The sequence below is a fragment of the Pinus tabuliformis genome, chromosome 4_1, assembly GCF_031772625.1.
Source record: "Pinus tabuliformis cultivar Carrire ecotype Pingquan chromosome 4_1, CPIR1, whole genome shotgun sequence".
Taxonomy (NCBI): domain Eukaryota; kingdom Viridiplantae; phylum Streptophyta; class Pinopsida; order Pinales; family Pinaceae; genus Pinus; species Pinus tabuliformis.
Genome location: NC_142303.1, coordinates 898,016,582 through 898,030,767, shown reverse-complemented (window position 1 = coordinate 898,030,767; position 14,186 = coordinate 898,016,582).

Sequence of the window (14,186 nt, the reverse complement as noted above, 5' to 3'; positions counted from 1 at the left end):
TTTTTATTAGTCACATTATACTTCCTTTTTGTGTAAATTCTCCATGAAAATAGTCTCATGGAACATGAGTGGCCTCAATAGTAAAGGAAAAAAAAGAATCTTAAAATAAAAATGGTACACAAAGAACCCATCTATAATGTTGATACAAGAAACAAGAATATTAAGTGATGTTCTACAACATATAATTAGGAAATGGGGGAGGAATCTCCAGGTAGTAGTGATTGATTCTTAGAGATACTTAGGTGGAATGGCTATTATTTGAAATGATCAAGACATCAAGGTTACCAATATTTTTACCTCTTTCCGCATTACGAAAATACTATTTTAGTTAATTGACATCGAGGAGTACTACCATGTATCCAATGTCTATGACTCCAATATTGGAAATGGAAAACCTCTATTTCTCAATTCTATTTCAAGCACAAGTAATTTATACCCCATCTGCATGGATTATTGAGAGTGACTTCAATATTTTCAAATGTCTCGAGGAAAAGAAAGGATGAATCACAATGTTTACAAAGAGATTTTGTAAGGTATACCATCAAATCCCTAAAGTAGTCTCAATTAAAGTTCTCAAGCAATGAGTATCCAACCCACACATGTGGATCAACGAGATGTAGTGCATGTGTGTGTGGTGACTAACTTAGTACATTGTTCTAATAACTCCACAAACTTAAGTATTTCACTCCATCACATAAATTGACTATAATGTGACATAGGTAATCCAAGAGTAGACATGAAACCCTTAGGCAACAAATATTCCCTAGATCCTCAATTAGTGCTTAAATGATGAAGTGAAAATGCAAGGGGAAAAGAGGACTTCATGATTTAACCATCACAAACATGTGATCAAGTGTGACTAGGAGTGTTTATGTTCATATGTTTTCCAAAGACGGACTGAATACATGAGTTACCATTCATTAGGCCTTATTTTTGTTTCTTTTTCTTTTTCTTATATATAGGACTTAGCGAATATAGTTTTCATAAGTTTGGCACAACTCATAGATATAACATTTACATGAATTTTCACTTCAACCTTAGAGTTTAGACTTAGATAAATCATTATAGTGTATCTTTAATGATTTTAGCTTTCAATTTTTTTATTTTCTTTCATCACAAATGAAGAAAGGGGATATATTTTGCCACAAATATATGAATGCTTAATCATAAAGGCGTCATGCGATGAAAACAAATTAATGATGTTAATCTCTATGAAAATGATGGTTACTCTTGAGAAAATCTTATGCTTGTGGATGTCTCCTCCGTGGTTGAGAGGGAGTGAGGGTGGACACCATATTATCCCCATGTCATGTACTATGGCTAGGACTAATAGTTGTAAGCCCAATAAATACACCAATAGGGAGAATGGTGGATTGGATAAACATATGGGACCAATATTCTTTGAAAATTTGTACTTTCACTAGGACTAACCACCATAAGTCAAGTGCATTAATCCAAGATAAGAATAGTCACGAGGATTGACATTTCCTCGCGTCAAATATTATGACAATGGATTAGGAAATGATCATGTCATGACATACTTGGTGAATATCTTGGTGGGCTAAGTGCCTAGAGAGGCAGTGTTGTCCAAATTTATGCCTCCCAACATTGTGCTATGATCCAATGGAGAGATAGAAATTGTTAGTGAAGGCCTTGATAGTTCGACAATGTTGGATATGATGATATAAATCATCATTGGTGCTTATCAATCCAGATCCCTTCTTATATGAATATTTCAACTTGAGAGTACTTTTTTTTCCCATTATGAGAACCTCCCTAGTTTAGAGGGAGTGTCATCATCTTCATTATCATCATCATCACCACCATAATTGCCATCATTATTGTCATCATTACATTGTCATCATAATCACCATTCATGTCGGCGTTATCATCATCATCACCATGATTATGGGAATTGTCATTAATTGTTCATAATTATAGTTTCGTTAGAAATATCATCAACCCAAGAAATCTTACGAGTTCTCGAAAACTGTTGTTAGGACACATGATATATGGAAGAGAAATAACAACTTTATTTTTGAGAGATGATCGATGATCATCATCATCACTACCACTATCATCGTCATTATAATTTTCATCATCCCCATCATCATAATTAATGTAGTTTCTATCATCATTGTTGTCATCTTTGTCATGAACATCATAATCATCATTCATGTCATTATTGTTGTTGATTATGACCAAGATGAAAATAATGATAATGATGATCAATTGGAAGATGACGCCAAAGGTAATGATTATGATTATGACCATGACAACATTTAAAAATTTGGAAGATTGGCCAAGGTCATTAGCATCATCATAATCATTGTCATTGTAACCCCTATTGTCTTTATCATCATTGTCATTATTATAATTGTAGGTTTTAACCCCGTATAGAAATTACCTGCATACGAATTCTAAAACAAAGAAAATAAACAATGTGAGAGCAGAACACAAAAAAAACATATACACAGAGATTTTCCCCTGGATCCCAAAACCGGGACTACCAATTTGATTTTTCATTATGTTCCTTTCAATGTTACAATACATATTTATACATGCCGAAGCATCCAACACCATTGACCAAAATCCATCGCATCCAAAATCGTGAACTGAAAACCATCGCGTCTATAACCCTGTGTGAAAATCATGCATAAAACCATTGGTAGGTCCACCCATAGGGTCCAAAACTGCCTGTGATTCGCTCTCTACGCAATCAGTGCAGCGAAGGGGGGGCTCCGCCCCCTTCTAACCCCCTAGTTAACTATGTGGGATAGTCGTGGAAAGAATATAACACAACCCAACATTCTCCCACTTGTTTTTTTCTTTCCATAGGGGGCCACAAGAGAGCTTAGTCATTTTTCTAGCCCTGCAATGCCCATTTTTTCTCTACACCAAGAGAACTTCTCAGAGCTCACAGATTTTGTCAATGCATCTGCAGTATTCTTCAGAGTGTCCACCTTCACCAACAACACCTTTTTGTCTTCTATCACATCCATCACAAAATGATAGTAAACATCAATGTGATTTGTCTTTGAATGATATGCAGGGTTCTTTGCCAAGAAAATTGCACTTTTTGTATCACAGTCTATCCTTATAGCTCCTTGTACTAACCCCATATTTGAACACAATATCTATAACCAAACTGCGTGCTTTCTTGCATGAGTGGCTGCCACATATTCTGCCTCTGTAGTTGATAGTGCCACTACAAATTGTTTCTTACTCATCCAAATGATTGCACCTACAAATAGGTTAAACACATACACACTTGTAGATCTTCTATGATCCAGATCTGCAGTGCAGTCTGTATCAGAAAAGCCACGAATATCCAACACTCTGTCCAATCTTGGTGTTCCTTGGTAGCACAAACCATAATCACTAGTGCCACACAAATACCTAAAAACCCGCTTCACTATTGTCTAGTGCTCCTTCCCTGGTTTTGACATAAAATTGCTCAATACTCCCACTGCATGTGAAATGTCTAGTCTAGTACAGACCATCGCATACATCAGGCTACCAACTGCACTTGCATATGGAACACGGGACATATCCTCTTCCTCTTCTTGTGTCTTGGGACACTGTTTAGCAGATAACTTTACACCTATAGGAATAAGAACCTTCACCGGTTTACTCTCATGCATATTAAACCTCTGCAATATTGTCTTGACATACTTCCTCTAGTTTAACCAGAGCTTCCTATTTGTTCGATCTCTTTTAATCTCCATGCCCAAAATATAGTTTGCAGCACCAAGATATTTCATGTAGAATTTGGAGGACAAATGGCTTTTCAGATCCTCGGTAATTTCCTTGTCATTTCCAACCAGTAACATATCATCCACATACAAGACCAGATAAATAACATGGTCACCAATTAATTTAAAATACACATGGTGGTCTGCTTTTCTTTCGGTGAAGCCAAGTCCCCTTATAAATATATCAAATTTCTGATACAACATCCTTGGTGACTATTTTAACCCATACAGAGACTTCTTTAACTTGCATACCAATTCCTTCTTACCCTTCACCACAAAGCCTTTAGGTTGCTTCATGTAGATCTCCTCTTCTAGATTCTCGTGAAGAAATGTTGTCTTCACATCCATCTATTCTACCTCAAAATCAAAAGTAGCAGCAACAGATAAAAGTAATCTAATATAAGCTACCTTCGCAACATGAGAAAAAATATCACCAAAATCAATTCCCATCACCTGGGAATAGCCTTTTGCTACCAATCAAGATTTGTATTTCTCCACCTTTCCTTCTGAATTTGTCTTCTTCTCGAACATCCATTTGTTTCCAATGGGTTTCCTTCCAACTGGAAAATCCACCAGATCCCAACCCTCATTTTTTTGCAAAGATGCCATTTCATCATCCATGGCCTCTTTCCAGACTTTTCCATCCTCTGAATCTACTGCTTCCTTCACAGTTCTGGGATCATCATCAGTAATAGATAAAGAAAAATTTGAACAGAAAGCAGATGGACTATACCTTTCTGGCTGCCTTCTTTCTTGAATTGATATTCTCACACTCAGAGTTTGTGGCTCTTCATCTTCTGATTCCTCCTCTACCGTAGAGTCTGATTCTTCCTCCTTTAGCTCAAACTCTACTTTCTAAGGTTCCTTTGGTTGGAATTCATGTTTAATAACATCTTTCACCACTTTGAACACCGCATATTGGTTGTACACAACCTTCCTTGTTACTGTGTTCCAAAGCTTATAACCCCTTAAACCATCATTATACTGAATAAAAATGCACTTTTCAGATTTACTATCCAAATTTGTTCATTTCTCCTTTGGAATATGTAGATATGCATTACATCTAAATACCCTCAGATGTGAAAGAGAGGGTTTCTTACCAATCCATACCTCTTGTGGAGTCTTATCCTCCAACGCTGATAAAGGTGATCTTTTGACTAGGTAACATGTTGTCTCCATCGCCTCTGCCCAAAATTCTTGTCCTAACCTGGAACCACTGAGGATGCTTCTTGACCTTTCCTTCAACATCTTGTTCATTATTTTTTCTACTCCATTTTGCTAAGGTGTATATGGAGTAGTCTTTTGCCGTGTTGTACCACACTTCTTACAGAATTCTTCAAATTCCTTACAGTAAAATTATCCACCGTTCTCTGTCCTCAGCTCCTTTATCTTCTTCTCTGTCTGGTTTTCCATGAAAGCAGCTTGGGAAATGAATCGAGTTTTTCCATCGATATATGATTCGTAATCAAACCTTTTGCTTGATAAAATAGGAGCCGCCAAGGGTCTCAAGAGATTTCTTAAACCTATCAAAGACTTCAGAATTATTATTAAGGAAATATATCCATTTATTCCTTGAGAATTCCCCTATAAATGATACATAGTACACAAACTTACCTAGTGATGGAACCTTCATAGGTCCAAACACATCACTGTGCACAAGCTCTAATATCTGTTTTGCCCTCTTACCACTAGAGGCGAAACTCACCCGATTCTGCTTTCCATATACATAATTTTCACAGGAATCAAAATCCAGAAAGATATTACTCATACCTTCTACCATACCTTTACCATGAAGCATTCGAAGGCCCCCCTCTCCAATATGTCCAAGCCTTCGATGCCACAACATGGTTTTCTTTCCAGAGACCACGAGATTTTTTTCTCCACTTTCAGGAACCACAGAACTATTGCACCCATCAACAATAGTGTTGCCTTGTAGCTTGTACAGAGTTCCAATCTGAACTCCCCACATCAATACCCGTGCTCCCTGAACCATCTTGTAGGTATCCTTCTTGAAAACTGTTTTTACACCTGCATCATCCAACTTGCTTATAGAAATTAGATTTCTAGCCAATCCAGGAATATGTAGAACACCTAGAAGTGTTCTAACTCTTCCACCTTGCAACTTCAACTTTAGTTTTCCGCGACCAATGATTCTAGCCTTCCTATCACCCTAAGAAGACATCACCACCATTGTATTTCTCATACTTGCAGAACCACTCTCTATGGGGAGTGAAGTGAAAGGATGCACCTGAGTCAATCAACCATGCCTCATGATCTACATGTGTACTTGAAGAAGCCAAGTACACATCCCACCTTCATCTGAGGTGGTTTCGCCTTTGCAGAAGGAGCATCATCATATCCCTTACCTTTGTCAGGAGCTTTAGATTTATAGTCTCTTTTGTAGTTCCCTTCCTTTCCGCATTTCCAGCACACCACCTTTACATGTTTTCCGTGAAATTTAGATTTCCTAGTTGATGACTTATTTCTGTTTCTGTTCTGGGACCGTCCTCGTATAGACAAGGCATCACCATTCTGGATGTCCATATTTTTCCATCTCATCTACTCCGTCAGCAAGGATGAGACTATTTCATCAAATTGTAAGGCAGTTGCATTACTACCTATTGCAATACCTAGACTATCCCACAAATCTGGTAGAGAACACAACAAACTAATGAACTTATCTTCTTCTGAAACTTTGATATCAATAGGCGATAACTAACTTACCATAGTATTAAATGCATTCATATGCTCTGTCACCGAGTCTCCATATCTCATCCTTAAGTTATACAACTTTTTCCATAGGAACAATTTAGTCACCAAAGACATAGATTGGTACAAAGTCCCTAACTTGTCCCACAAAGCCTTCACCGTAGCTTCCCCTGATAAAATCAATAATACTAAATCTGAGACACACAATCGTATTGTACTCTTTGCCCTCCGATGCATCTTCTTCCATTCTTCATCAAACACTCTCGTTGGCTTAGTACCCGGATCTACCATGATCCATTGATCTTTGTCCACCAACATATCCTCCATATTAAGTTTCCACAACTCAAAACTCTGACCATTAAATTTATTGATCTCTATCTTTCCACTACTCGCCATCTTCTTTCACTACTAGAGTCGATCCCCAGGTCTCCCACTGAACATGGTCTACCACAGGCCTGAGCGAAACCCCTCAGCAACAAAGGCGTCCCCTTGAAACCAAAACAACTCTGATACCAAATTTAGGTTTTAACCCCTTACAGAAATTACCTGCATACGAATTCTAAAACACAAAAAATAAACAATGCGAGAGCATAACATAAAAGACACATATACACAAAGATTTTCCCCTGGATCCCAAAACCAGGACTACCAGCTTGATTTTTCGTTATGTTCATTTCAATGTTACAATACATATTTATACATGTTGAAGCATCCAATACCATGGACTGAAAACCATCACGTCCAGAAACCATGGACCAAAAACCATCGCGTCCAAAACCATGTGCGAAAATCATGAAAAAAACCATAGGTAGGTCTGCCCATAGGGTCCAAAACCAAAATTTTCCGAGGCACCCCATAGAGGGGGATTACCTGCACCCCTCAAACCTTCTGTGACTCCCCCACTATGCAATCAGCACAACGAAGGGGGGCCTCCCCCCCGCCTTCTAACCCCCCAGTTAACTATGTGGGCTGGTCATGGAAAGAATATAACACAACCCAACAATAATAATCACAATTCTTGTCATCGTCATCATCTTCATTATCATCATCATCATAATTATTTACATTTTCATCCATTGCTCATAATTGTCAATGTCATAAGAAATATCATCAATGCAAAAAATATGACGAGTGTTGGAAAAGGAATGCAAAAGTGAACAAAAAAAGTGGAGGCGACAATAGATGTAAAATTGGATGAAGAGTGGAAACAACATAAGTAGATGCAAAAAAAGATAGAAAAATTGACACAAAAGTGGATGAAAATGAAGATGCAATAATTTATGCAAACTTAGAGAGAAAATAGGATGCAAACATGGATGAAAAAGTGGAAGAAAATATGGGTGCAATAGTAGGCATAAAACTTATCATGAATAGTGGTGAAACAAATGTGGATACAACAACGAACGCAAAAAGGAAACAAAATTGGATGCAAAAAGGAGGAAAACTTGGATGCAAAAAGGTATGTAAACATGGACCAAACATGGGTGCAAAGTGGACATAAAATTAGATGAAAACTTGGATGCATGAAAAGTGGATGTAAAAGTAGATGCAAAATGGGATGCAAAAAGCATAAAAAATATTTGATGCAATCTTGGACACAAAAGAGGATGCAAATTTGGATGCAAAAGTGGAAGAAAATGTGAGTTGAAATGATAGGCACAAGATATGGCACAAATTGTGGCACAAAGAAAGTGGATGTAATAACAAACATAAAAAAGATGCAAACTTAGATGTAATAAGGGATGTAAAAGTGGATGCAAACATGGGTGCAATAGGAGAAAAAAAATTGGATGAAAAATATGGATGCAATGGAAGTACATTAAAAATAAGATACAAAATTAGATGTAAAACCCAACACAAAAGTGGATGCAAAAATAAATGCAATATTTGATGCAAAAGATCATGCGAAGATGGATGCAAAATTGGCAGCAAACATGGGTACAAATGTAAGTAGAAAACAAGGCACAAATTGTGTCACAACACAAGTGGATGCAATGATAGATGCAAAAAAAGAAGCAAATGAAGATTAAAATAAGATGCAAAAAGGGATGCAAAAGTGGATGTAAACATGGGTGCAACAATGGATGCAAAATATGATGGGAAAGTTGATGCAACAAAACTCGATTCAAAAGTAGATGCAGTATGAGACACAAAGCCTAATGACACAAAAAGGGATACAAAAAGGGATGAAAAAATAGATGTAAAAGTCGATGAAAGCCTATATTTATATGAGGATGTCATCATGGATACAAATTTATAAGCAAACATGGGTGCAAAGGGAGGTGCGAAACTAGGTGAAAATTATTGCAAAATAAAATTTGATGCAATAGTGGACACAATAATAGATTAAAAAGAGGATGTAAACATGGATGGAAAACAAGATGTAAAAGTGGATGAAACAAAAGTATATGAAAAATTAGATGCAAAAATAGACACAAACCTCGATGCAAAACCTAGCACAAAGGGGATGCAAAAATGGATGCAAAAATTTATTTAAAAAATGATGCAAAAGAGGATGCAAGAGATGATGCAAGTGTCGGCACAAAAGCTGGATGCAATAGAGGATTAAAAAGTTGGTGAAATCAAATTAAGTGCCAAAATTCATGAAAAACATGGTGCAAAGGATTGCACAAAACTTGGCATACAACTTGCCATAAAACCTTATCTAAAAGCTGGTGCAAAACCTATTACAATATGTGGTGCTAAATATTCTATAATACTTTGTGAAAAACTCGGTCCAAACTTTGCATCAAGTTTTGCACCATATTTAATAAATGGACACAAATAACACCAAAAATGGGCTCTATATGAAAAAAAGGAAGCAAAAAGGGACGCTACTCACAAGGTTTTCTTGTAGTGGTAGCAGTTGCTGGTGTTGTTGTAGGAGTTGATGATGGAGGAGGTATTTCTCTTTTTTACGAGGAAGATTCCTTTCACTTATGAGAAGGTGTGTATCTCTTAGTTTGTTGGGGTTAGGTTTGTACCTTCTGCTAGAGCAAGTGCACATGTCGAATCTCCTTATGAGAGGGTTCGTGCTGCAAGAAAAACACAAACAATGCAAGATCTTGTCCAAACAGGGAACGAGCAGTGCCAAAAAATCAAGTACAAAGAGAGACGGACAAATTCCCTCAGTGATCGAACTAGCACTCACCTTTTTCATGTACTAAAAACCTCCACCAACAATCTCCTATTCATGTATAAATCATGTTAGGTGCTAATCAGGTCTTATTAGTAAGCATGTGCAATGGAATGACCAAAAGGGAAAGGACCTCACTTCACTTTGGAAGTTTCAGCCAAGGTAGTCATTTACAATCAAATCTATTTGTTGTATTTCAATTAATAAGTTGTAATTGATTGAAAAAATCAAATTTCTTTTAAATTTTGATTTTTGGTTTTTGTGAGAGATCAATTATAACCACAAAAAATTGTGTTCTTGGGTTGGTTGCTTTCTTTTTAAAATGATGGATTATTTAAAACAATGGAGTATGTAAAGAAAAAATTGGAGAAAACAATGGATTATGTAAAGAACGGGTCAAAGAAATTGCAGAGATACTTGTAATTAGAAATAAGACTTGAAATGGATATAGGATATGGAATAAGTCTTCAAATGGTAATGTAAAACACAAAACACAAAGACCATATCATATGGAACACTACATTGGCATACATGGTTGTGTTTTCACTATTAAGATTACCTTTACTCCATCTACTTTGCTAGCTCTTGAGCTATAATTTCCTTCAAGGGGATGAATAACCTCGCTTAAACCCCAAAATTTTGTCTCTATGAGCTTTTGCAATATCTATGGTATTTTGTGAAACACCTAAATATTTTGCTAACATGCACAAGTGGATGAACAACGTGCTTGTTAACATGAATCTACAATGTGTTTTCTAACCTGAATCTTTTGCTAACATGCATGAGTGGATGAACAATATGTTTTCTTGCAATGGAATGAAGACAAAGGGTGGTAGAATGAAGAGAGATGATGACAACTCTAAACAATCATTTTAGCCAACGATGACAAGTGTAAGAGTGATAGTTTTATGTAATGTTTCCACGTCAATTTTGGAACTTGATCCGAACTTTGTTTTGAAAGAATTAGGATAAATTAAGTTGCCCACACTAAATAACCAACTTAGTATAAATTAAGTTTCCCACACTAAAAGAACATCAGGGAAAGTTACACTGGCAATAAGAGGGTAAATTGAAAATTTTGGTTAAAAATTTCTTGCAGGAAAATTGTTAGCCATAAATTTTGGTTAAAGAGCAGTTAAGGAGTAAAAATTTACAGTCAACCCATGAATTAATAACTCGTCAATGGTTGACCGAAAACTATAGTCCCTGCACTGTTGAAGGCAGGGACTAATAATAATCACTACAACCTCAGTGTGTGATATCAACAACAAATTCCATTGAGAAAATTTAAATTTACAAATTGAACTAGATATATATATGTGTCTATATAAATATAATAATACTCACAAATGAAAAGCCTATTAGAAATGGGTGATATGATGACACAACAATACATAAAGCATACACCTCAAACACAAAGTCACTAAATATGAGTGCATGTTATCACCATCTCCTGTCAGCAACATCATCAACCCATTTTTCTATTCAGACTTCATGTTCACCTTGTCACATGGAGATGAATATTTCTCATCGAAAAGGCAAAAAAACATAGTTGTGATTCATCACTATAAATATATACATGTAAGAAACATTGAAAAACAAAGAACACAAGGAATAATAATGTGGATGGTGCAAAGAGAGGGAAACTTAAATTTTAAATATGAATCAAAGAAAAACCAATTGATTTTGTAGAAAAAGATCGAGAGCTACTTCAATAGATCTTTCCATTGTACGAACAAGTAACTCACAACCTTCTTATTTGTGGAAGGTGGAAGCAGTGATCATTTCAGAAACCATGATGACAACTTTTGCATACCAACCGCCTTAGGTTCTTCCTCAAATTACGAAGTTAAGGCTGATGCATCCATAATCATGTACAAATGACATTCCATCTTTGCTAGCCTATAAACTTCCAATTTAGTGAACAATGATAGTTTTAAAATATGGGTTCCGCATTTGAAAATTCATATAAATAAGATATAATGTGAAATTGTAATGCATGATAGCAAATACTGGCCATGAAGATTAACTACTTCTTAGAGTTGGGAGAGTTTATAGGTGAGACTGGGACAAATGTTCTGAACGTTAGAATAAGACGTCAAAATTTTTGCCAATGAAGTTTTTACAAATTAACTTTTTAAATTATCATAAAAAATATGTTATATATTTATAATATTTCACATTAATTTTTGGATAAGTCGAAGCTAAACTAATAGTGGTCAAACTGCATATTGATTTCTAAAGTATTGCCTAGGTAGGCACTAATACTTTATTGTTGATACAACCTAATCATTTCAAACAACCCATCGACTTGTCAATGAATATATCAAATGGGGTGGAAGACAGAGAATAACCATTATTATCTTGTATTTTATAATCATTTCATTCCAATCATCCTCAATATATGATACCAATAATGGCTAGTAATTGCCAATAGACTTTAATCGATAATAAACATCGAAACACTTTCTTCATAATGCATTAAAAAATCATAAAACTAAGAATCTTTTATTATTATTATTAATTGAAAAAAAATATATGTTAAACATATATAGATATATATATATATATATATATATATATTTGAAAAAACATGAAACAAGATTCATATTCATGGATATTTATCCCCACTTTAACATGGAGGTATTTAGTATGCAATAGGATTTGTTGCAATACCATAAACCAATACCATGTGTTCTCAACACCAAATTCCAAAAAAGCCATAACTATTTTCATATGACACCTTTTCATATGTTTTTTTTTTTTCTAATTTATCAATTCAACAAAAAGATAATAACTACCTTCAAAATAAACGTTCAACTTTTATTTATGTATACTACTAAGAGTAGTATAGAATATTTGATGGAGATTAAATCATTACAAAACCACATAATAATTATTAATAATTAAATTAAAATTTTGAAAACTCTATTCCAAAATAGACATACCTATTGACATAATTAATATCAAAATATCAATAACATAATAAAAAAAATATTATTAATGATAGTATTTTCAATTATGTATAAACCATGATAAATAAACCATTAATATATATATATAATAATAATAATAATTATAATTTATTAAATATAATATGTTATGAAAATTATATATATATATATATATATATATATATATATATATATAATTTTTATAACATATTATATTTAATAAATTATATATATATATATATATATATATATATATATATATATTAAATTGAATTACGATAACGAGCATGATTAATGATGGTTGAAATTAGAATTATTTATTGGATGTGAAGATAGGTAAGCAATTACTTGAATTTCTTAGAATTTGAATTTTAATGGTAAAAACCTATTAGGAAAAACATGATAAGATAATCATATTTGTTTATGGTCTAAAAGTTTGAGAAAGTTGGTATTGTGAAATTTATTGTTAAATTATGATTTAATTTAGGAATATGCAAAGTATTGTAAGAGAATTGTTCTTTTGTTTTTCAATCTTATCAATGTCACAAGGAAGGTGAAATGAGTCATACCATGGTATGTTAGGGTTGTCCAATAACTAGTTTCACTATATATCCGGTGATTCTTTGTTCTTATTTTAAAAATCTTGATTTTATTCTTTGCACTAATCAAATCGAAGAGGTAATTTTGATCATGTAGTTTAGGGTTAAGCATCTTATTGCGTTATCTTCGATCTTTTTTGTCTTCTAATTCTTTAATAAAACATAAAATATCCTTAAATTGATATGTAATAATATTTTAATATTACCAATATTCTGCAAAATGACTTCTTCGTGCATTTGATAATGACTTAGCCAACATTTTGAATCTATATTCCATCCTTGCTTGAGTTGTTGGCGGATTTAGCTAGAGATTCAAGCAATTTTTGGGGAGCCTGTTACCATTCATGTTTCTTATCATGTTCTTGTATATTATGTATCTAATCATAGTCGTGTTGTCATTGATAAAAGATTCACTTTTATGAAGAGGATACGATAGGTTGTGTTTCCTTTCATTTTGAAATAACAATTTACAAAATATATTTTGATCTACCCTATTTTGTGCGAAGATTAGATAGAGATACTATATCCCCAACATTCTTATCCTTATAAGATAACAAGAGGGATGGAAATATAAACAAGATGAATTTTTATATTTTTCTTACCCCAAGCTCAAAGTCACACTAATTCATAACTAATTTCAAGACCATAATAAGCTCTCCATCATCAATTTATCTTTTTCTCAATGTTATAATTGTAAGGCACACGAAATGGAAACCAAATCAAATGTATATTAATGATTTCAAACAATGATGTACAATGTGTACATATTAATACATATAGGAAATACATGAATTAGTTTCCGAGTCTTATTGGACTCCAATAACTACCAAAACTATCCCAATCTTTAATCACGAGGATTAGTTATATAACCTTATCTCGTTAATCTGAAAGGATGTACCAAAGTCAAAGAATGAGTGTTAAAAATGAAAAAATGCATCTCAGCCAAGAGATGAATGTCTCTCAAGAAATGGTTTCTAAGCATTACCACAAACAAATATGGGAGAACTCAAGGTCTCAACAAAAACCATCTCTG